At 39.8% G+C, this 22,372-nt stretch overlaps 1 pseudogene; it reads right to left on the bottom strand.

The window, feature by feature from the left end:
- Positions 1-5,170: 5,170 nt before the first annotated feature.
- LOC141134056 (uncharacterized) overlaps positions 5,171-22,372 on the bottom strand; it is a 91,214-nt pseudogene continuing 74,012 nt past the window's right edge.

Raw genomic sequence — 22,372 nt, 5'->3', positions numbered from 1 at the left:
CTACAAACCAGAATGCGTAAGAATGTACTTTGTGTGGGGCTTCTTTATCACCCCACCTCTGTTTCATGTACACATTTACCAGACCAATTTTCTATTTCCTATCCTAGATAAGATACGCGCTTGCTCCTGACGAGTGGCACAACAGCCACGAAACGCGTAGAGCTACCACGGTCGCGTTTTTACCAGCGTCATGCATCTCTAATCTTTATTTTGAACCTTTTGGAGGCCTTTGGTGTACATTCTTTATTATATGGTTGTGTTAATAATATCCAATTGATGTACCATGGAGAATTTTTGCATTCATATAATCATGTATAATTGCTGCTATTATTGCTAATATTTCTTTCCATTTATGATTGATATATATATATATTTTATGCATGTTATATTTTTATGAATTGAATAAATTTTCCTAGTTGTTCATTGATTTTGTTTCTGAGCATTCACGCAATTCATTTAAAGTCCCACCCTTTTTTTTTTCTCTTAGAAATGCAGCGCAACCTCGCCCTATAATTGTATTCATTCATATGTGAAAAAATAATTGTGAATGATGGTGGAAACCCCCAAGGATAATCCAAGTATTAATACCTTCCAATCTTATTCAAACAATCTTCATCATGTGCAATCTTCATTCAATCGTCATACACATATAATACTGTATGAATGGTGGTGTAAACCTCCATCCATTCCAAAATGTGTTGTGCTAGTATCCAGCTTATAAAGTCCTTTTGAGTTGGATATGTTGAATATTAGCATAACACGTTTTGGAACTGATTGGAGGTTTACACTATCATTCATACAGTATTATATGCTTATGAAGATTGCACAGTATACTGTATGTATTTAACCACTTCCCGCCCGACCTATAGAAAAATGACGGTGGAAGTGGTTCAGTTATCCTGACTGGTCGTCATATGACGTCCAACAGAATAAGCCGTGACCGTGTGCCTGTGGGGGCACATGGCATGGTGATCGGTTGTGTAATGTGTCAGTCTGACACACCCCATCATCGATCTAGGTAAAGAGCCTCTGACGGAGGCTCTTTACCACATGATCAGCTGTTTCCAATCACAGCTGATCACGATGTAAACAGGAAGAGCCGTTTATCGGCTTTTCCTCACACGTGTCTAACATACACGAGAAGAGGAGAGCCGATCGGCGGCTCTCCTGACAGGGGGGTCTGTGCTGATTGTTTATCAGCACGGCCCCCCATAGATGCCTGCCCAGGACCACCAGGGATGCTGCCAGGACCACCAGGCATTACCATAAAGGATGCCCACCAGGTATGCCACCCTAGACCACCAGGGATATACCAATCAGTGCCCAGGCAGCTGCCAATCAGTGCCCATTAATAATGCCTGCCAGTGCCATCAGTGATGCCTATCAGTTCAATCTATCAGTGCCAGCCATCAGTGCCCATCAGTGCCGCCTATCAGTGCCACCCATAAGTACCCATCAGTGCAGCCTTTCAGTGCCCATCAGTGTTGCCTATCAGTGCCCATCAGTGCCACCTATAAATGCCCATCAGTGCTGCATATCAGTGCCACCCATCAGTGCCGCCTATCAGTGCCATCTCATTGGTGCCACCTTATCGGTGCCGCCTTATCAGTGCACATCAGTAAAGGATAAAACTTACTTTTTTACAAAATTTTATAACAGAAACAAAGAAAAACTTTTTTTTTTCAAAATTTTCGATGTTTTTTTATTTGTTTAGCAAAAAATAAAAAACGCAGAGGTGATCAAATACCACCAAAAGAAAGATCTATTTGTGGGAACAAAATGATAAAAATTTTGTTTGGGTACAGTGTTGCATGACAGTGTAATTGTCATTCAAAGTGTGACAGTGCTGATAGCTGAAAATTGGCTTGGGCAGGAAGGGGGTAAGTATTGAAGTGGTTAAATAAGATTGGAGTGTATTAATACTTGGATTATCCTTGCGGGTTTCCACCATCATTCACAATTATTTTTTCACATTTGAATTAATATATTAATAGGGGAAGATTGCACTGAATTCTTCAAATTTTTTGGCTTTTTGAGGTGAGGGAACACACAAGTTTATTTACTGAGTTTTTTTTTTTAGATCAGAGTCCCTTTATATCAGTGACCCTCTTTAGAGACCAACCGTTAGCCTCTAAAGGGGGGTGCTGACCCTGATCTAATAGAGGTCTCTAAGGGGGGTGCTGACTGCTGATCTAATTGTTTACCAGCAGTCAGCACCCTCTCCCCACAGACTCCCCCCATTAGCTCAGAGTCCCCTTATATCAGCCCCCCCCCCCTTAGAGACCTCTATTAGATCAGGGATCCCCCATATCAGCATCCCTTGCCCCTAAAGACCCCTTTTAGATTGCCTTACCAAGAGATGCACAGAGAACAAAAAAAAAGGAAAAAACAAATAAAGGGCATAAATAAAAAGGGAATGCCTGGTGATGACAAATGATGCACATATAAGTTAACAGATAGGTAAGAGCGGTAGGGTATGAATTGCTAGGACCTATAGTGGTAAGGATAATGAGATGAAATAATAAAGTACAATGGGGAGCTAAAGGAGAGAAAGGGGCAAGAAGGAAGGGAAAGACCATAAGTGGTCAGAAAGCAAGAGAGAAAAAAGAGGTAGAAAGAGAGAGACAAGGTAAAGGCGAATCTTTAGGACCAAAGGGGTAATACAAAAATGATAATGAAGATATGAGGATAAAAAGGCTATGTGCCAAAGGGATGTTCTGGGGACAGCCTTCGAGGTAAAAAGAGGTATTTAACCTTTTCTGAAAGCAGACACCCTCGAGAATAAAAAAGTGGTATTTCCAATTTTTTATGCTGCACAATATTTTCGCAAAAGTCTAGGAAACGCAAAATTTCAGTAAAAAACCCACTAATGTGAATTTAAGGGCAAACAAGTCCAATAAATTACCCAAATGTTTGGTAAAATATAAAAGCCGAGGTTGCGCAGAGTAAATAGATACCCAACATGCCAAACCTTAAATTTGTGTGCGCCCCTGAAATGATGACAAACTTCAGTACCCTATATTTTCTATAGGCAACGCTTCAAAAGCCCCCTATAGGTATCAGTTTAGTGTTACGGAGGAGGTCTTGAGCTATAATTAGTGCTCTCCCTCTGGTGTGTGCAGCGATAGGTAACATGTGTATCGCAATCGACATTTTCACGCGTAGGTGCCCCCGACAGCATGCATTTATGTCTGTACCTGCATATATGTAGAGGTGGGGGACCTCATTTTTTTGAGCTAGCCAGGGACACCTAGATGCTGACCCAGAAGTGATCTCATGGATGTCACTTTCCCGGTCACAGCAAGAAGGGTAGAATTGCGGACATGTGTCTGCTCCTATCCTTCCCCCCACAGCCATCGATACCTGCCATCTCGCTCCTGGACCCACAGATGGGCAAGCGGAGCCTGGCAAGCATGACAGGTGGCGCGTGCATGGGGGTGAGCTGGTAGCAGGGGGGTGTGAGAGCAATTGGGCGGCAGCGCAGCCACCCGAATGCTTTCAACTGACAGGCAGAAGTCTGCCTGTCAGTTTCACACACAATCCCGGTGGCTGTTGCCACCGGATTGTGTCTGATGCCCCCCACTGTTCTTACAACATATGGACCTGGCAGCAAAAGGGTTAAAACAACAAATTGACATTGTGCAAGAAATGGGGTGATCACCTCAAAAATGTATATAATTTCATTCTGAAGATTTATCCACCCAATATTTATATATTTCTTCCTGGACCCTATTTGAGGGATATCTGCCTAATGTTTAGGTTCTGTACATCTGCTGTTATTTATTAGGTAGGGATTCTGTTCTCCATACTGCTGGTTTTTGTTTACTTTGTATTATGGAGAATATAACCCACACAATTCCCAGGGTATCCAAGAAATATAACATAGGTGATCCACATGTACCGTAACTAAAATATCAATGCTGTGACTGACAATTAAACCCCTAACAACATTTCCCTTTTAATTTGGAATATAGCGGGGAAGAGTTAAAATCTTCAGTCCAAGATCAAATACATGGATCAAAATTCAGTCTTTTTATACTAATCTAATACTAAAATCATTATTTATGTTTACAGTAAATTGATGAAACCAAAGAATGAATGATTTGTACATTTACACTATTTATTTTGCAGACACATCTGAGTATATCTACACCATTTAATGTCTCTTTTAACATATTTGAAATTTAGTCATCCACTTTAGGCAATCAAATTATTTTCATGGCTGCAACACTCGACATTCTGTGTGTGCAATAAAAAAAGTAGTATAGTAAAACTGTTTTATGCTTGCTCATGTGCATAGTGTAAGGCTTTTAATTAATACAACATTAACCACTTGACCTCCGTAAGATTTACCCCCCCCCCCCCCATTCATGACCAGATCATTTTTTACGCTATAGCACTGCGTTACTTTAACTGACAATTACGCAGTCGTGCGACACTGTACCCAAACAAAATTTATGTCTTTTTTTTTCCACAAATAGAACTTTCTTTTGGTGGTATTTGATCAGCTCTGCGTTTTTTTATTGTTTGCTCTATAAACAAAAAAAGACTGACAGTTTTGAAAAAAAAGGAAAAACAATATTTTTTCACTTTTTGCTATAAAACCTATTCAATAACAAAAATGTAATATGTCAAATTTCTTTCTACATTTAGGCCAATATGTATTCTGCTACATGTTTTTGATAAATAAAATCCCATTAAGTGCATATTGATTGGTTTGCGCAAAAATTATAGCATCAACAAACTATGGGATATTTACTGGAATTTGTATTTATTTCATTTTATATTTTTTACTAGTAATGGTGGCGATCAGCGACATATAGCAGGACTGATCTGGAGCAGCTGAGCCAGCTTGCGGACGTACCTCTATGTTTTACAGTCGGCAAGCAGTTAAGGAGTAAGTCTTGTTTGGATCGGTGCTTGTTTCCTATATTCTCCTTTGCACTATGTCTCTCTCCTCCTTGAACCTTCTGATGTGATTGCAGGTAGGACAGTTTTATAAAACATTTGTTACATGCAGATTTTTATATTGTTTATCTTCTGTGTAAAGCTTTAAAGCTGGATCAAAGATTTTTTTTCATTTAAAATATATCAAATTCATTCATAAGGCTTCTTTCCAATGTGGATAGCTTCATTTAGCTTATCATTTTGCTTCTATGAGAATTCCTCATCAAATTTTTTCACATGGCTTCTTTCCTGTGTGAGTTTTCTGGTGCTGAATGAGATGTCCCCTTTGTGAAAAGCACTTGTCACATTTTGAACATCTAAATGGCTTCTCTCCTGTGTGAGACCTTGTTAGAATATTTTAAGTTCATTATTATGTTAAGTGATAAAAGTTTCTGAAAAAATATATGAAACACATAAATGTTATATGTAATTTGTGATGGTTTCTGAAGGTTAACAGTATGGAGGACAGAGGACAGAGGAGTGATTTAGCTGGGTATATATTTCTATTTTGAGTTGTTATGTCAGGAGGACAATGGGTGGAGTAATGTTGCTTATCTTTAGACTATAGCCATTTAAAGTATATATGCAAATATGGGTGTTACTAGGATATGCTGACATAACATTTTGAAACAGTATAAGAATGGATCAGATTCATGGTAGAATAGGAATGGAGTAGGGTTGAAGAGAGAGAAGTAACCCAACACTTTGGAGAATGTAACATCAAGATGTCTCCTCCTCCTCCTCCTTCTGAGACCATCACCATGCCACATGTTATCGATGTAAGTCTGGTCTTTGCTTGTCTTTCTGAACAAATAAACAACCTTTCTGGAAGCATCGTATGAACGAAGGATTCTTCAATTTCTACTAAGAAACTAATTCCTAAAAGTAAGTTGGAAATGCGGCCTTGGACAAAGTACAGAAACATATCTCCTATACACCCTACCCTCTAGGAGAGAGGACACTGATATTTATATAACATATAACACAAAGACATTGCTATACATCCAGAAACGCCCCTGAGAATGAGAAATGATAATATCTATAGTATTAGATATTATACATTTCTTTCAATGGCGAGCAAGCTAAAATGGTCAATTTTTTCCCACTCCTTGACAAAGGGGGGAAGCGAACACAATTTTGTGATTGATCAAGTCTCGGGAAAAAACGATCAAAGAACCTAGAAGGAGGCGTTTGCGTCAGATGTGGACAACAGTTCAGTAAAGTCGAGGGTGAGTTTTTCTTTGTCTGTTTTCTCACCTCTAGCCAAAGTTTGTAACTTTGAAAAAAAAACAAAAAAAGGAAGACCCAGCCTACGAAGTTGATTGACAAGGCCATTTGGACGGTATGCTTCAAGCTATTGTTGGAAATCCAAGACTTTGTTTGTGAAAACGTAACGTTACGTACGTGAAGATTTCTGCCAAGGTTAGTTCCTAAGAAGGTGAGAAAGTCTCACATAAGAAAATATTGGGTAGTTGCCCAAGAAGAAAAAATGTTGAATCAGGAACTGAGACTTCACGTTATTTGAAAAAGCTACCATTGTGTACAACTGGCAGAAGTACTCTTTTGGGTAAGCTAAGATGAAAGTCGGATTTTGATGTTTGAAGATGGAAAGTCCAAGAAACAGGCAAAGAAAAATCAACAGGCAAGTACACTAAAGCACACTAAAGCACACTACAGCACACAATACAAGGAACAAGGCAAAAAGCTACAAGAAAATGATTCTTCCAAGAAAAAGCAACAAACGAAAGAAAACGCAACAAACGAAAGAAAAAGCAACTAACGAAAGAAAAAGCAACAAACTAAAGAAAAGGCAACGAACAACAAATTTAAAGGACATTATTTATCTCTTGTTTTTTTTAAGTGCGCACAGGACTATCATACTAACAAGGGGTGAGTGTGTTTATTTATATAAAAGGGTAACATGGGATGGTTAACATCTCAAGGCTCAGAAGTATTTTCCTGTACCATCGGGAAATTGATACATTCCATATATATGGAATACAGGAATACATGCAGTAGTAAGGTAATTAATTAATGCCAGAGTGTAAAGAAGTTATTAAATAAGGAAACTAAGTTTAATGCTGCATGTAAATGTTTATGAATATTTTAGCCCTGAACAACAGAAAATGTGTATTATTACACGTGGTCATTTTAAAACACATATATAGGGGGCAGAAAAAAGTTTTCAGAGAAAAAGGTATAGATTAAGATTGTGGAAAGAACTGTATGAAATTGAGATTATGGAAAAAACATAGTGTTTAGTGTTTTACAAAAATCCTACAGATTTGGTTGTAGGAAATAATAAGTTAAGGATTGAACAATTTTTACAAAAATTCCAAACTTAGATTTGGTTATTAAATTAAAAGTAGTAGATTGTTCTAATTTATTTAAGACTACCCAGAGAAAATATTAAAATATGAAAGTTTTGTTCAATCTAAAAAAAAAAAATTGTAAAAATAAGAATTGTTAAAAGTCTTTGGAAATGAGTATTTCTGGTAAAAGTAAGGACTTTGATTGAGGGAGGAGTTTTCTCGGGGATATGGCCAATCGCAGTTTTTGGGTGTGACCCAATCTGTGAGTTTCACGAGATTGTCCTCTAAACAATTTTTTTGTCATTACTATAATCAGGAAAGTCATATAACGTAGTGTACATGATTTTTGGCAGATGTACAAACAAAATATGTTTAAAAAGTGGTAAAAAGGTTAAACATTTTAAAAAACGATAAACTAGATTGTTATCGAATTGTACAGTGTATTGTATACAAAGCATGTTAGCTAAGACTGACTGTAACAGATCATTCTCTGAAGAGTTTGTGACATACGAGGAGTGTATTACCAACAGAGAAATGCAGATCAAGTTACACAGACTAGTCGTCATGCCATGACAGTTTTCACTTCTGTGGATCAAAGTCTTCCAAATATCTGGAACCGGGTTCATGGATGAGAAAAATGTATTTTTAAAAGGTATTATCACTTACTAAAGTAATTGTTTTTAAAAAATAAGATTTTTTGGGCCTTAACTTTTCTCGAGAGTTCATTGAGATTTTTGTAGACAAAGTATTTGTCTGAGTAAATTTTAATGAATTATATAGGCTTACTGTAGGGCAAATATTTTTAATTACAAGAGAGAACTTATATAGAATAATTTGAAGATCTAAAGAAAGCCCTTATTAATTTAGTATTTTTGAGTAATATAGAGATTTCTCTCAGCCATTTTACATTCAAGTGTATGTGAGTGATGAGACAATTTCATTATTTATAAAAAATATGTTAGGAGTGCATTGTCCAATGCTACAGATCTGAGACATTGTGGGTTTTGCACCATTTGTTTTGAAAACATCTTATGTTACACTAAAAGTTTTATTACAAGGAAAACAGAAGGTGTCAATACACACAGCTTTGTCTAGTGGCAATTGGATGTTAAAAAGATCAGTTGTAGTGGTATTTAAAAATACATGGGGATTAAATAGATGCAATGTGAGGGATAGAACCACAGTTGTGTAAATTAAGGAAAAAGTCACTTTTTCGACTTTTAGTGGACATTTATTGGGAAAGAATTTCCTGTGCTTATATAGATAGCGCTAAATATATTGGCACAATGGAATGACAATATTAAACTTTCTGTAAGTGTCTGCATTAAAAGCTGAACTTAAGGCTGCCATGTGTTTAGCAGTCGGAGTGACAGGCATGTGTGGTTCAATCATACTGTATGAGAGGAATGTTTTTGGTTCTGAAAAGAAATTTCAACATGATCAAATTTCTTTCAGAAATAGAATATTTGGGGAAAGCCCAACCTAAATTGTCAGTGTAAAGGAAAAAATACAATAATCTGGTAAGATTATTCTTTTACAAAATGTAATATTAGTCACAGGATAAAGAGTGGGACTATGACATTTTGTCTTAGAATCAGTACAGACTGATGAAGATAATATTTATTGTAAAAAAATAATTGATTCCAACAATAATGGATAGAGTTATTTTTAAATGAAAATATTTCTTTTTGCATATCCAGGTACCTGACTGACTGACTGACTGATTGATTTTTTGTTTAAGCTAATGAAAGAAATTCTGAACTACTCATTTTAGAACACTTTGTCATCAGACTTCTGAATATTGTTTTATTTGTTTATAGAACAATCCAAAAGGAAAGAGTAACCTAATACTACAAAGTATTGAGGAATTTGGCAAATCTATATAGATTGATTATATTAGTTTTTTTCCTGCTTAAGGAGTATATTAGGATGTTGTTTTTCTTTTAGTTAATGTTTCTTTTTGATACATTAATTGAGGTTATTCTAGGAAAAAATAATATTTTTAACAAAAGCTAAGTTGTTGTGAACTTATGTCATATTCCATTGGGGTTGGATTTCAAACCATGGAATCAGATTATGATTTAAAATTTTGCAGGACATGTATGCGATTTTAGGTATTTAGTAAAGTTTTTGTTTCTTATCATCTTAAGTACTCAGGTATTGTAGGAATGTATGAATAGTACTATAAAGTCTAAATAGGGTAAGATGATTCAAGAATAAGGTAAAGATTGGGTGACTTATTTACCTGTTATAGTCTTAGTTTAAAAACTTTATTATTTTTTAAATATAAGGTTTGTTAACTTTTGAGTTAATGACAGGATGTCTTTTGAGATTAGCATACTTCGTTATTTTTATATAATCTGTTGTATAGAAAGAAGTGTGGTTGCAAACTTTGCAAACAACAGGTGCAGGTATTTCAGAAGTTTGTTCACAAATTATGGCTAAATTTAAATAGAAATGATGTCTTGAATGAGATTTCTACTTCTAATGAGTATGTTTAGTAATTTATTCCAGTAGCTAAAGTTATGGTTAAGAATTAAAGATCTGAAGGTACCAGGGATGCCAACAGAGATGTCAACTGAGATATCAATTGGAAAAATTATTTGGTTATTTTTAAGGTACATTGGAATTATAATTTTTTGTTTCTAAAGAATTGGTAATAAAATAAATAAAAATAATTGGTAAAAATAAGAATAAAATGGGTAAACACAGAAAGGATTATCAGTCTAGAATGGTTTATATTAAATAATGAAAATTACTTAGGAAAACATATTTATTTTTATAAGAATTTGATACTTGTTTTCATTTTCTTTTATAGATATGTCTTTCATTTCTAAATTTAAAGAACATGATTAGATAGATAAATAAATAGAAAAATAAATAGAAAGATAGAATATATAAAACATGACAATCAAATAATGGGAAAGTTTTATGTTTTTTATGTATCTACAGACGAGTAGATTATTTATTATGTTTATAATTGTTCTGTGTCAAGGATAATGTATAAAAACTTACATTGTAGAAGTTATTTAGTTATTGAAATTTCCAGGAATGGAAGAAATTTTATTTATTGATTAATAATTTATATTACAAAGCGATATAATTTGATTTTTCAAAGATATGTATTTCATCTTTATATTAAAATAGTCAAATTATATGGTTAAAGTCATAAGAGTTTTCACAGGAAGTTAAATTAATTTATGAAGTTGAAGGAAGAAAATCTTTAATATTACATGATTTAGACGGAGAATTAATTAAAATTAATTAATATAATAATTTAAATTTTCTCAATGGAATGAAATAGTTAAATATTTTTCATAAGAATATCGCAGAGTTTTGGAAAATGTTTATGTACAATATCTGACACACTAAATTGTATTACTGTATATTGTATTGTATTAATGTTTATTTTAATGTATTAATGTTTATTGTATTGTTTGTATTGAAAATGTGGATCAGAGACATTTATTATTTAAGATGAATGGACTTATTATATCTGTTGATTATAGTGCATTGAGGGGGAATTGTTAGAATATTTTAAGTTCATTATTATTTTAAGTGATAAAAGTTTCTGAAAAAATATATGAAACACATAAATGTTATATGTAATTTGTGATGGTTTCTGAAGGTTAACAGTATGGAGGACAGAGGACAGAGGAGTGATTTAGCTGGGTATATATTTCTATTTTGAGTTGTTATGTCAGGAGGACAATGGGTGGAGTAATGTTGCTTATCTTTAGACTATAGCCATTTAAAGTATATATGCAAATATGGGTGTTACTAGGATATGCTGACATAACATTTTGAAACAGTATAAGAATGGATCAGATTCATGGTAGAATAGGAATGGAGTAGGGTTGAAGAGAGAGAAGTAACCCAACACTTTGGAGAATGTAACATCAAGATGTCTCCTCCTCCTCCTCCTTCTGAGACCATCACCATGCCACATGTTATCGATGTAAGTCTGGTCTTTGCTTGTCTTTCTGAACAAATAAACAACCTTTCTGGAAGCATCGTATGAACGAAGGATTCTTCAATTTCTACTAAGAAACTAATTCCTAAAAGTAAGTTGGAAATGCGGCCTTGGACAAAGTACAGAAACATATCTCCTATACACCCTACCCTCTAGGAGAGAGGACACTGATATTTATATAACATATAACACAAAGACATTGCTATACATCCAGAAACGCCCCTGAGAATGAGAAATGATAATATCTATAGTATTAGATATTATACATTTCTTTCAGACCTCTTGTATACAATTAGAAGAGAACTGCGTGAGAAGCATTTTCCACATTCTAAACATTTAAATGATTTCTCTCCGATGTGAATCCTTTTATGACTATTAAGATGAGAATTTTGTGAAAAGCACTTGTCACATTCTGAACATTTAAATGGTTTTTCTCCAATGTGAATTCTCTGGTGTGTAACAAGACTTTGCTTATAAGCGAAGCACTTGTCACATTTCGAACATTTAAATGGTTTTTCTCCTGTGTGAATTCTCCTATGTATGCTAAGTTTAGAATCTTCTGAGAAGCACTTTTCACATTCTGATCATTTAAATGGGTTTTCTCCAGTGTGAATTCTCTGGTGTGTAACACGATTTTGCTTATAAGAGAAGCACATGTCACATTCTGAACAAGTAAATGGCTTCACCCCCATGTGAGTTTTCCAGTGTATAACAAAACTGTGCTTATGTGAGAAGCACATGTCACATTGAACATTTAAATTATTTCTCTCCAGTGTGAGTCCTCTGATGTGTAAGAAGACTTTTCTTATTAGAGAAACACTTGTCACATTCTGAACATTTAAATGGTTTCTCTCCTGTGTGAGTTTTTTGGTGTGTAATAAGACTATGCTTCTGAGAGTAGCACTTGTCACATTCTGAGCATTTAAACGTCTTCTCTCCTTTGTGATTCAACTGGTGTTGAGCAAGATGAACATTTTGTGTGAAGCACTTGCCACATTCTGAACACTGAAATGGTTTCTCCCCTGTGTGAGTCCTCTCATGCTGAGTAAGAGCATAACTTTGTAAGAAGCACTTGCCACATTCCGAACACTGAAATGGTTTCTGCCCAGTGTGAATCCTCAGATGAACATTGAGCTGTGACTTATGCTGTGTACACAGGGCCGGACTTTTCGACCGAACTGGCCCGACGGAACGAATCCGGCGGACAATTCATCTGTGTGTGGGCTTCATCGGACCTTTTCTGTCGAAAATCTGACGGACTTTAGAAATAGAACTTGTTTCAAATCTTTCCGACGGACTCGAGTCCAGTCGAAAAATCCGTTTGTCTGTATGCTAGTCCGACGGACGAAAAACGTTGATAGGGCAGCTAGTGGCTACTGGCTATGAACTTCCTTATTCTAGTCCAGTCATACGTCATCACGGTCGAATCTGTCGGACTTTGGTGTGATTGTGTGTAGACAAGTCCGATTCGATGGAACTCCGTCGAAACTCCGTCGAAAAGTCCGGTCGTGTATACACGGCATTAGAAGTAAAAATCTTTTGGCACTCCGAGCACTGATACAAATTTTCTCCGACTTGACTCAACTTGTGTTAATGAAGATCTGTTTAGATGTGATTTTTTTTCAACAGTTTAAAACTCAGCGTAGTTTTTTACCTATATGAAAAAAAAATAGATGTTTAAACAAATTTTGATCTTTAGATTAACCCCCCTGGCGGTTTTCCCGAGTGTGGCTCGGGGTTAAAATTCAGTCCCATTAGCGGTAACCCCGAGCCACACTCGGGATCGCATTGCAGGATCCTGGGGTGGCGTTACTTACCTTGTCCCCGGGATCCTGCGATGTCCCCCGCTGTGTCCGTGGGCTCCGTCCTCTGCCCGAAGCCTCTCTGTGCCAGGCTCCGTTCCCTGCGAGCGTCGCGACGCACGGGGGCGGAGCCTGGCGGCAAATTCAAAAAACTGTAAAAAGCATAACACATACAGTACTGTAATCTTACAGATTACAGTACTGTATGAAATAATTTCACATCCCTTTTGTCCCCAGTGCTTTGTCCTATGCCCTGCATGCAGTTCTATATTATATATACTGTTCCTTCTGGCTGGAAACTGGAGATTGTCCATAGCAACCAAAAAGTGTCCCTTTACGTCAAAAATGGTTTTAGACCAGCTAGAAAACAGCGATAGTAAATTAGAACACTTGCAGAATTGAGCGATAGTGAATCGTGGGGAAATTTATTTTATTATTTTTTTTTTTTTTTTTTTAATTATTTATTTTTATTTATTATATTATAATTTATGTTTTTGTGTTTCAAACTTTATCATACCCGGGATATCTACTAGACTCTTGTTTGGACAGATTTAAGTGTGTTATTGTTAAGAATTACAGACCTACAATATAAAACGCCAAATTTCCATGCAAAATAATTGTACCGCTTTCAGCACCTAAAATCCGAAATAATCATACCGCCAGGGAGGTTAATAATTAAATGTCTATATTTATTATTTATTTATTACATTTATCTTTATGGTGACCATAATAGGTTAGCTTTTTTATAGGAATGATGAGTAGTTCTGATCCCATTATCATTCAATCATAAAAATGTATTTCTTATATAAAGCACAAGGTCAATAAGTTCTCAGTTACAGTGCTACAGCAAGAAAATTGGGGGTCTGATCTGTAAACATCCAGTTATGGCAAAAACTGCGTATACACACTTAGAATCCTCTCCACTGCGACACAGTGTTTTGACATTGGGTCTCTATACTGTGGGAATACGCTGATCAGCACCTGCAGCTAATTGGCTGCAGGCACTGACAATGAAAGTTTTCCAGCTTGGCCATTCAACAAAAGTCGATCTATTGATCACTTTTTGTCGAACAGGAAGGGGCAAACATATTTAATTAGATCAGTCCCTGCAGAACCCTTGGAATTTCAATGTGTTTGCACCCACCTTTACAATGGCTGAGGAATTGGGAGTTACAGAAGCTGCTGTAAACCCACTCACTGACTAATTTGTAGATTAGGAAGCAAATTAATAAGGTTGATTTTCTAAAGTAGTTGAGAATCTTCACTTAAAAATGTATGTGAATATTCACTTCAAAATCCAATCAAATAAAAAGCCAATTTATGCCCATTTTGAGTTCTCTAATCATATGCTGATAAAAAAAATTAAACATGAATTTGCTTTTCATGTGATGGGATATTTGAAGTGAATATTCATGCAATCTATAGGGTAAAGATTCTCTGCTCCTTTAGTAAATAAGTCAGAATGTCTTTTCACACTTTTGTAATGTAATTTTCTCTTCTTTATTTTATGATTCTGCAACTTACAAATTTTCTATGCAAGGGTAAAAAAGCCCACTCGCTTGATCATATCTTTGAATGAGCATGTTTGTCCCCCGAGATTGCGTGCTTTTGATTTGGAATACTGGACACCACTCCATATTGTGTGCACTAAAGAAACTATGGAAAGCAAAAATGAAAAAAACTATTTTCTTTACAGTACATCACGGGACACAGAGCACCAGTAATTACTACATGGGTTAAGGGCCACCTTCAGGTGATGGACACTGGCATAATTAAGAGCGGAAGTCCCCCTCTATATAACCCCTCCCACATGGGGAGTACCTCAGTTTTTTCGCCAATGTCTAAGGTGTTGGTCACGGTTAACATTATGCTCCCCAGAAGGGCCCTAGCCAGGGCCAGGGAGCTATACAATCGGATCCATTCAAAAAGCTAAAAAAAGGCAAAAGTGAATGGTACCCGAGCCTCGATACGGAAGAACAAGGTTATGCCTGTAACGCTTCTCTTTGGAGAGCTGGGCCCTGGGATCCAGCTCCTTGGTCATATTGCTATACCACCGGTAGCTCTAGCAGGGCACTTTACAGGTCCAAGGCAGTGGACCCTAATAAATTAAAGGGGACCCCGCCCTTGAAGGTCTGGCATGAACCCAATCCTGCCGTGATGGGTGAAGATTGGGTCACTGTGTTAATTCCAGTAGTACCCTGCGATGGGAATGGTAAATGGGAATGGTAAGATCCCTTTTGATGACTTGCCTGTATTTTTCTCCTACCACTGGAGGGTGTGAAGTAGCTTACCTGGTGTCAGCATCCCATGCCTGCCTGGTTAAAAAGTCTGTCAGCAGCACTTGTGGAGGAGTTCTGCTTCTCCCTCTCAGTTCATCAGCCACCTAAGGAGGGAGGGAATATGGGGTTCCACCAGCAGTGAGACTTACTCCCCCTCCCTCCCCACGCATGCATGTGCATGTGCACGTGTGAGGAGAACCCTCTTTTTATGAGGAATGGATGCCACGGGGGCAGGGAGCGGCGTCACCGGCATGCGCGTGGATCGGCATGCGTGTGGATCGGCATGCGTGTTGTCCTATGGCGCAGGCGCGAACCGGCAATTGTTATAAACTCAAGCCATGTGAGTACAGGTGCGCGGACAGAGAGACACAGACACTTTTTCACAGGGCTTGTAAGCGCTGGGGTGCTGGGGACAGGCATTTTTCAAGACTCATCTGTTCAGCATCTGAGCTGTGGCATTTCATAGTGGCATATTAAGATTGCTAAGACTGAACTCAGCAGTAGATGCATAGTAATTAGTACCTCTGCTTTGTGCCTAGGATTATGTATTCCTGAAGGAGAGGGCAAAACCAGGGAGAAGGGGTGCAACAGCGCAGCGGTCAGGTCCTGAGAACCCTAGTCGTACTTCCACGGCACCTGCTTCCCCTGTAAGACCTGAAACGGTTGACCAAGCTGAAGCCTTGTCAGGCATTGTAGCTACCTCCAATGCCCCAGCCTCTGCATATGTCACTAAAGATGACTTGGCTACAGCTCTGACTGGTTTGGAAGGTAAGTTGGCTAGTTTGATCGCGTCCACCTCCCAGTCTGCGACAGGTCCCCTTCCCCTGCTCCTGGGCCATCGGCTGCGGATCAGGAGTGGGTAGAGGATTCCAATGTGCCTTTAGAGGACCCATTGGAAGGGCATGAGGATGGTTCCTCATTAGAGGGCTCAGCCCCGGAGGAAGCCTTCGCAACTTCACAGTCTCAAAGGTTGTTAATTCAATCGCTCACTGAGACAGTGTGTATTGGTTACAAGTTGTCCCTAACAGAGTCGGCTGAGGCCCCCTTTTCCTCTCTGGGTTCTCTAAGGTCTCCTCAAGGGGCACATGCTTTTCCTATGCACCCGTTGCTGGAACAGTTTATCTATGCTGACTGGGAATACCCAGACAGGCATTTTATTCCTCCTAAGAGATTCTCTCAGATTTATCCTATGGAGGAGAAATGGGGTGTGCCAGCGGTAGACGCTGCTGTTTCTTCCCTGAATAAAAATCTTACTTGTCCAGTCGACAATGTTCAGGTGTTTAAAGATCCAGTGGATAAAAGACTGCAGTCATTGCTTAAAGCCTCTTTTGCTATGCCGGTGCAGTTGCACAGCCTGCGATGGCAGCTATTGGCGTCTGTCAATTCCTTAGGGATAATGTGAAACAGGACGTCAGAGGGGAAGAGGTCCCGGACCTTCCGGAGCTTCCTAAGGCCCTTTGTTTTGCAGTTGCCGTTAAGGATTCAATCCATCAGACGTCATGTCTCGCTCTTCTGCTGGTACACATGCGAAGAGCGCTATGGCTTAAGCATTGGTCAGCAGAGCTGCCTTGTAAAAAACTGTTGACTGGGTTTCCTTTTCATGGAGAGCGTTTATTTGGGGATGAATTGTATAAATACATCCAGAAGATCTCGGGTGGAAAGAGTACCCTTCTTCCAGTAAAAAAAAAGGAGTAAGCGTCCCTTATTTAAACATTCTGCCTCTCCATCACCTGGAGCATCAGCATCTAGGCAGTCACGATGGCCCCTGCCGTCAGCCCCAAGAGGAAGGCCCCAAAGCCAGGCTCATGGCCAGAAGAAGTCCCGGGGGACATAAATCTGCAAAACAGGGTCCCTAGGCCTCCTTATGAAGGGGTGCCCCCTGCTCGCACGAGTGGGGGGGGGTTTCTGCAGTTTGCAGGAGCCTGGGAGGAGGAGATCCAAGACAGATGTGTCATCTCCATAGTTTCTTTAGGTTACAAGCTAGAGTTTCAGGAATTTCCTCCGCCTCGTTTTCTAAAATCGAGCGTTTTCAAGGATCTGGTAAAAAGGGCTTCATTGTTTCAGGCACTAGACCAGTTGCTGTCTCAAGGGGTGATCATAGAGACCCCCTCAAGAGAACAAGGAATGGGATTTTACTCAAATCTCTTTACAGTACCCAAACCAAACGGGGATGTCAGACCCATTTTGGATCTCAAGGGTCTGAACCAATTTCTAAACATCCGCTCCTTTCGCATGGAATCAATTCGGTCAGTGGTGTCCTCCCTTTGGGGAGGAGAGTTCTTAGCGTCAATAGACATCAAGGACGCATATCTCCATGTTACAATTTTCCCTGCTCACCAGAGGTTCCTGCGATTCGCGGTAGAGCAGTGACACTTTCAGTTTGTGGTCTTGCCCTTCGGGTTGGCCACCGCACCACCATAGGTCCTCGCTCCACTGTTAGCAAGACTAAGAGCCCAGGGTATAGTGGTAAAGGCATACCTAGACGACCTATTACTGATCGATCAGTCCATAAAGTGTCTAGATCTGAGTGTAGCCAGCACAGTCGGGTATCTGGGGCATCTGGGTTGGATTATCAACCTAGAAAAATCATCCTTACGGCCAGTAAAAAGACTGGAGTACTTGGGTCTGGTGGTAGTCACAGCCCACAAGAAGGTGTTCTTAACTTAGGCAAAAGTCAGCAAGATCTGGTGCACATGGTCAGGACAAGGGAAGAGTCTCCCATCCATCTCTGTATGAGACTGTTAGGGAAGATGGTAGCTTCATTCACAGTCCCTTATGCTCAGTTCCATTCAAGACTTTTGCAAAACAGTATCCTGTCTGCCTGGAGCAGAAGAAGCCAGGATTTAGATCACAAGGGTGGCACCAAGAGTCGGGCGGCCCATAAAGAGGTAGACCATATTCTGGTTTGGGCAGAGGAACATGTTCATTGCTGTGTTCATCCCGGGGGTAGAAAATTGGCAGGCAGACTTCTTAAGCCGCCAGCCATTGCTCTCAGGGGAATGGTCCCTACATACAGATGTCTTTCTGCCCATTTGCCGGAGATGGGGTACCCCGGACGTGGATCTTTTTGCGTCCAGGTTCAACACAAAACTAGGCAAGTTTGTGTCCCGAACATGGGACCCGCTCGCTTGCAGGACAGATGCATTGGTAACCCCTTGGGATCAGTTTTCTCTGTTTTATGCATTCCCTCCAGTTCAGTTGCTCCTGCGCAGGATCAAAAGGGAACAGAAACGGGTGATCCTAGTGGCCCAGGCGTGGTCCAGGAGGTCCTGGTATGCAGAGATCGTAAAGATGGCAGTGACAGATCCTTGGATTCTATCAGCCCGCCAGGATCTGCTGTCACAAGGGCCGGTATTCCACCCTGCCTTACAAACATTGAATTTTACAGTTTGGCTGTTGAGGCCCTCATTCTAAAGAATCAGGGGCTTTCAGGCTCAGTGGTAACCACCCTGATTAACCCTTTCATGACTAAGCCTATTTTTGAAATTTGGTGTTTACAAGTTAAAATCCGTATTTTTTGCTAGAAAATGACTTAGAACCCCCAAACATTATATATATATTTTTTAGCAGAGAATCTAGAGAATAAAATGGCAATTGTTGCAATATTTTTTATCACACGGTATTTGTGCAGCAGTGTTTTAAACGCAAATTTTTGGAAAAGTGACACTTTCATGAATTTTAAAAAATCCAAACAGTAAAGATACCCCAATTTTTTTGTATAATGTGAAAGATGATGTTATGCCGAGTAAATAGATACCAAACATGTCACCCTTTATAATTGCACGCACTCGTGGAATGGCGACGAACTACGGTACCTTTGAATTTCCATAGGCGACGATTTAAAAAATTTTTACGGTTACCAGGTTTGAGCTACAGAGGAGGTCTAGGGCTAGAATTATTGCTCTTGCTCTGACGATCGCGGCGATACCTCACATGTGTGGTTTGAACACCGTTTACATATGCGGGCGCGACTTCCGTATGCGTTTTCTTCGCTGCGCGAGCTCGCGGGGACAGGGGCACTTTAAAAAATTTTTTTTTTTTTTTATTTAATTTATTTATTTTTGTACTTTATAAATTGTGTTTAAAATTTTTTTTTTTTTTTTTTACTTTTATTGCTGTCACAAGCAATGTAAACATCCCTTGTGACAGTAATATGTGGTGACAGGTACTCTTTATGGAGGGATCGGGGGTCTAAAAGACCCCCGATCCCTCCTTTACACTTCAAAGTATTCAGATCGCCGAAAACGGCGATTCTGAATACTGTGTACTTTTTTTAATTCGGCGCCATTGGCAGCCGAGTAAACGGGAAGTGACGTCATGACGTCGCTTCCGCATTTACAACAAGAAGGCTGGAACGAAGCCGCTCGCAGCTTCGTTCCAGCCCGCCCCCAGCCGCCGAAGGCAGCCGAACGGACACCGGGCCTCCCGATCGCACGGGAGGCCCGGTAACAGCGGCGGGAGGCGGCGGGAGGGGGAGATGTCCCCTCCCGCTCCTCCGGTATAACAGCCGAGCGGCTTTTAGCCGCATCGGTTGTTATACACGGGTAGCCGATCGCCCGCTGTAAACAACGGTACCGGGATGATGCCTGCAGCTGCGGGCATCATCCCGGTATAACCCCGGAAAGCCGAGTACACATATGTGCGTTCGGTTGGCGGGAAGGGGTTTTAATGCTAGAAAGCCGTCTTCTAGAGCTATCTACTATAGGGTCTGGAAGGCCTATGTCTCTTGGTGTGAAAAACAAAAAAACAAGGGATGGCATTCTCGCAAGTATAGCATAAGCAGGATTCTAGACTTTCTACAATTGGAAGTAGAGATAAAGCTAGCCTTGAATACTATTAAAGGTCAAGTCTCGGCTTTGTCAGTTTTTTTTCAAAAACCTCTTGCTTCTCACGCCCTAGTGCAGGCCTTTATGCAAGGTGTAACACACATAAATTCCACCGGTTAAGTCACCGATCTGCCCATGGGATCTGAATCTGGTCTTGTCAGGCCTTCAGGGGCCTCCCTTTGAGCCGATGTGTGATGCCCCGTTACCCATGGTCACAAGGAAGCTAGTATTTTTGGTTGCGGTAACTTCCACAAGAAGAGTCTTGGTTTTGGCAGCATTATCTTGCAGAGAACTATTTCTGGTGGTTCATAAAGACAAGGAGTTGTTTTACGTCCCCGGTCATCTTTTTTGTCTAAAGCAGTATCCAGCTTTCATTTGAACCAGGATATTTTGCTGCCTTTATTTTTTCCAGAGCCAAATTCGTTAGTGGAAGAGTCATTACATTCTCTCGATGTAGTGACAGCAGTTAGCTTCTATCTGGAAGCTACTGCTCAGATTCGGAAAATGGATGCCTTGTTTGTGTTGCCAGGAGGCCCCAGGAGGGGACAGGCAGCATCCAAGTCGACCGTCTCTAGATGGGTTCGTCAGATTATTACTCAAGCTTATGATTTACAAGGGAAAGTTCCGCCTTTCCATCTTAGAGCGCACTCCACCAGGGCAGCAGTTAGCAATTCTTGGGCAGTGCGTCACCAGGCCTCCATAGCTCAAGTGTGCAAGGCCGCAACTTGGTCATCTGTTCATACATTCACAAAATTTTACCAGGTGGATTTGGGTCAACAGGAGGATGCCGCCTTTGGGCGCAGTGTTTTGCGGGTGGCAGTAAAGGACCTCACGTCTGACGGAGGTCTGCTTTATTTGTTGGTGTCTCCCTCCCCTCAGATGGCATTGCTTTGGGACATCTCATGTAGTAATTACTGGTGCTCTGTTTCCCGTGATGCACTGTAAAGAAAATAGGATTTTTATAACAGCTTACCTGTAAAATCCTTTTCTTGAAGGTACATCACGGGACACAGAGGTCCCTCCCCTCTTTGATTGATAGGTGGCACTGGTGGTCACTGATGAGGCTGCGCTGATAGGCTGCACTGATGGGCACTGGTAGATGACACTGATGGGGACTGATAGGCGGCACTGAAGGGCACTGATAGATGGCACTGAAGGGCACTGATAGGTGCCACTGATAGGTGACACTGATGAGAAGGCACTGATGGGCACTGATTGGCAGCACTGATGGGCACTTTTTGACAGCACTGGTAGGTAGCACTGGTTGGCACTGATAGGCAGCACTGGTGGGCACTGTTGGGACTTGTAGATGTTAGACATGTGCAATTAGTTTAGTTCCAAATTCATTTTTTAACGAATTTGTTCAATTCGAAATTTCCAAATTTCCCAATTTTTCAATTGCCGAAATTTTGAATTTCCGAATTTTCAAATATTCGAATTTCCGAATTGCCAAATTTTCGAATTTCCGAAAAAAGCAAAAAAACGAATGAAACGAAAATGAAAACGAACACATTTTTTGTCAGTGCAGATGTCTAGTAGATGTCCCTTACACACAAGCCAGTTATCAGCTCTCCTTTCCTCATGCTGTCAGCATGAGAAAAGGAATGCCGATAACTGGCTTGTGTTTACATCGTGATCAGCTGTGATTGGACACTAATGATCACATGGTAAAGGGACGCTGTGATTGTCCCTATACCCAATCTGTGATCAGCTGTGTCCTAAGGACACAGCGATCACAGAGTGCGATCATGGGAGAACATTATATGACACCCTCCTGGCAAAGTCAGCCCACGCTGTAGCCCTCGTTTGGCTATAGTGCGGGTGGGAAGAGGTTAAATAACATGTTTGATTGATGCACCAAAGCTGCCTGTAAAGTGGCACACCTGTACTATGTTTTAAAAAGAAAGCGACATCTAAGTAGAAGAAAAGCATTTAAAACCATTTGCAGGTAATTACAGTTCTGATCCCCAGCCTCATTCTTACAGTTCTGATCCCCAGCCTTGATCCAAGGGGATGTCATTGAATGCATGAGGTCAAAGTTGTCAGCAAGCAAAACTAAAAAAAAGTGAACGTACCCCGAACAAAAAGAAATCATAACAGACCCTTGTCCAAACATGCATCCTGGCTGGTAAGGCATGCACAGCAGTACTGTGTATGCTAGTCTGTGTATGTATACGTGTGGGATAGGGATCTTGGATGGTAAGCTCTATGAGGGCATGGATTGATGTAAATG

This window comes from Aquarana catesbeiana, linkage group LG03 (genome assembly GCF_042186555.1).
Source record: "Aquarana catesbeiana isolate 2022-GZ linkage group LG03, ASM4218655v1, whole genome shotgun sequence".
Taxonomy (NCBI): Eukaryota; Metazoa; Chordata; class Amphibia; order Anura; family Ranidae; genus Aquarana; species Aquarana catesbeiana.
The sequence above is the reverse complement of the archived record's forward strand: the minus strand, read 5'-3'. Positions and strand labels throughout refer to the sequence as shown.